Raw genomic sequence first — 3,859 nt, forward strand, 5'->3', positions numbered from 1 at the left:
AAAATATTTAATTGTTGTAAATCAATCATGCAAATATTTCCGTTAATTAGAAAACAATAGTTAAATGGATAAAGATAGAAAAATACAGAAAACAAAAAAATAATTAAAAACCAAACCGGATTCGAACCAACGACCTTTCAGAAGTAACGCCGGTGGCCTATGCACCACGCCACACAGGATATATAAGAAACAGTACATGACATATGCTAAATAAGCAAACACGCGCTGTTTTTGAACCAATCAGGAGGCAGGATGAACCAATCAGAACCAATCAGTGGGCGCTAAATTCTTCGACTGGATATGTCGACTGGGAAAAAGAAACGAGCGGGCGGGCGTGCGGTGTACTTATGTGTTGCAGATAAGAATTTGACCGGCATTTGCAGGTGATTATATGCGAAATAGAGTAGAGAAACATTAAGACTTTGGTACATTTCGTGTATATTTACCTCTTTTTTTTTATTGAGACGTTGCAAGTGCCTGTGCATGGTACCGGTAGTGTCTAAACGAGCGGACCCGGTTTCGGAGGCCTGAAAACTAAACAACCGGCTCTCTTCTCTGAACGGTCAGTTTCGGAACATAACAGGACAAATATATAATAGGACAATTTTTAATGCAAAACATAAAAAAATACATTTAATTCCGAACATAAACAAAAGTTACAGAACAAATAAATGCAAAAACAAATAAAATACAAAAAAATACAGAAAGCAGAGGAAAATAAAAACATCTTATGGGGTTCGAACACGGTCCCTTACTCCCACGAAGTGAAAGCTCTACCGTTGAGACACCGAAACCAACTTCCAAGTGACGGATATAGACCCTAACCCTAACCCTAACCCTAACCATAATCCTAACCCCAACCCTAACCCTATCCCTAATTCTAAAATAAAATAAAATTAGCCAAAAATAATACAAAATATAATAGTGACACAATTAGCCAATCAGAGAAGAGAGCCGGTTGCTTAGTTTTCAGGATACCGAAACCGGATCCGGTTGTTTAAACACTTTTTTAAAGCATTTATCTAAATGAACGAATTTTCCAATTGAATGAATCAATGATGCCATTGAATCATTCATCTAAGTAATTTTCACGATGTATTTATATACACACTTCCACGAATTTGACAGCCCATCTCCACAGGAGAGGTGTTGAGGAGTCGCACTCCTCTCCACGTCTCGTCTAATTATTCAATATTCATCAGTGTCGTTCGATTTCTACAGGTCGCATTAAGGATGTGAACCAGAGGCGAGTGTTGGATGAGGCAGCAAGGCGACGGAGGGCTCGGAAGCAGCTGGAGGCGCTCGAGAATGATAACTTCCAGGATGACCCACATGCCAACCTGAGCATGCACAAAAAAGCACCGAAATTCGAGGAGAATTTCAATGAAACCGGTACGTACCGATTTCTATTCGTTTCTGACTTTATGAAAGAGTCATATACAGTGATTGATGGTCTTTCTCTTTGTAGAATTGTAAGTGGCAGCTATGTGAAACACTTGCACAATTTGCTATGTAATGCCTGACCAATGTTAACCAAATTGTTGATCTAATCTGTGTCCTATAACCATTGACATGTTTGTAATTTACCTTCAAATTACATGCTATGGTATATTCAACATTGTGCGCATTACTGATTAGCTTCAAATATTAAAGTGATTACGTCACCGTAAATGGTCAAAGTAAAAAAATTATGTCCAAAAAATTGCAACAAAATTTTTGACAAATACACACCATAGAAAATTTGTGATGTAGTCAATTTTAGCATGTCTTCAGGAAGTTCGAATCAGTTCTTACATTGCATGATATTGCAAGGGTGGCCTGGATCGATGTTGTTCACATTGAGGTGAATATGAAGGGTTGTGGTGGCAAGCAGTGGAAATCAAATGGTGCCACTGCCGAATTGATTCCTATACAATAAGTTGCAGGATGTTGGGTCTGATCACTTTCTTGATTCATTTGTATTTCTACCTTGACATTGTTAATATTACATTTCCCAGTAACTACACATGTGTTAATTGTGGTACACGGTACTGCTGTGTGAGATGCTTAGGAACACACCAGGACACAAGGTATTTATAGTGTGGTTAGCTCCTAGTTTTCATTGCAATGAAAGTAGTGTGTGTGATGTTACAATATGTGATAAGCTCATATTGTATTCTAGAATACTGAGTAGTTATTGTAAATGGTCAGGTATTTATTACTTTAATTAAAATAATATGAAATAATAACTATATATGTTGCTGGCAGAATATTTTTAGGTGACATTCTTCAATGCGCAGAAACAGTGACCTTAGCTTATTCCTTATTCGTAGGGTAACGGTAACTTCATCTGTATCACGTTTAATTGAGCGTACATTCATCTGTGCAGGTGTTTAAAGTGGACAGCATAGAGAGAACACAGGATGTTTGGATTCTGTAGGACTTGTCTGCAGTACCTACCATAGAGATTCGACCAGTACGCATTGACAACCATGCTTTCATTCTGACATTAAGAATGCAGTGTACATGAAGCCAGCAAAGCTACTAAGCTTTAGAACTAGGAAGTGAATCGGCTATGGTCTGTGTTGTCTTTGGTATACATCTGAAGCATCAGTTACATTATTGTGACATATATGAGAAAATGAGGTAACATTCGATGCGCTGACCTATTGTAACTATAGAACTTGTGTCTAATCCATACAAATAATAATATAGAAAAAAAATCAGACAGAAGAACAACACAGAACATAGGCTCAATATGGAGATACCTTTTCTGTGTATTGCATGTGTGGACAGCTTCGCCTCACGCAGGCTCCTATGGGAGCACAAACGCGACATGCACGAGTTTACACTTGTGCCTTATGCCTTAAAAACTTCAAGGCAAAAAAGGTTGCTACGACGCCACTGGCATTGCAAGCACATCATTGGTTGCCTCGAGCAGCTCCTAGACGCGGTAGAGGCTTCACTCTAACCCTTCTACCTGCTTCCTTTCTCTTCTCTTTTTGATCCAGCTCTGGAACGGATGCTTGCCGTGTCTTGAGGTACACATGACTAGTGTTCCTCTACCCACACCGTCGCTAAATTCTACAGCACTATCACCTCTGACTGCTTGCACCTTTACAATTCTTTTTCTCCTCCCATACTTTCCCTTTGACCTCACTTCTACTATCCCACGGCCTTCCCTCACCTGAGGGGGCGTACGGTGGCCACCTCCGAGAAGCTAGGAGAGTTATGAGTTTAAGAGAGGTATTAGGAGAACTTTAATAGAAAACATGAATAATAGTGTACAAACTGAATCATATATTCATGTACATAAATCATAAAATTATAGGGTCATGAATCATAGAGTACATGATTAGTACAGTAGTTGTATATATATTGTAAGTGAATATTATTGTGTAAATACCAAATGAATGTGCATACAATTTTGGAATATTTTTCCTCATTATACATACTGATAATGTTATGTTATGTTTCATTTATATTGTGTACAAGGTTATTAGTGGTCTCATAAAAATTGAACACAAACTCCACAAAGTCATGGCCTAACAACTAAATAGTTTCTTTAATGAATAACATGGATAGGGAAGGGGAAATCTGAAGTAAAGATGAATTAGTTCAATAGAAAATAGAGGGGTAGTACTTTTAACTTTAGCTCCCTTAGGTCTACCACCTTACCTTTAACCTTACTCCCTACCACCTCTCCAGTCTCTCTCTCATTCTCTCTCTCTCGTCTCTCCTCTCTCCTCTCTCTCCTCTCTCTCTCTCTCTCTCTCTCTTTCTCTCCTTCCCCCTCCCTCCTCTCTCTCTCCTTCCCCCATGCCTATACTCTCTTCTCTCACTCTCTTCTCTCTCTCTCTCTCTCTCTCTCTTTCTCTCT

At 38.8% G+C, this 3,859-nt stretch overlaps 1 pseudogene; it reads left to right on the forward strand.

Annotated features, from left to right (window-relative positions):
* The first annotated feature begins 1,221 nt into the window (after positions 1-1,221).
* LOC106820197 lies at positions 1,222-3,440 on the forward strand (annotated as a pseudogene).
* The last annotated feature ends 419 nt before the right edge of the window (positions 3,441-3,859 follow it).

Source organism: Priapulus caudatus, unplaced genomic scaffold, assembly GCF_000485595.1.
Source record: "Priapulus caudatus unplaced genomic scaffold, Priapulus_caudatus-5.0.1 Scaffold8275, whole genome shotgun sequence".
NCBI lineage: Eukaryota > Metazoa > Priapulida > Priapulimorpha > Priapulimorphida > Priapulidae > Priapulus > Priapulus caudatus.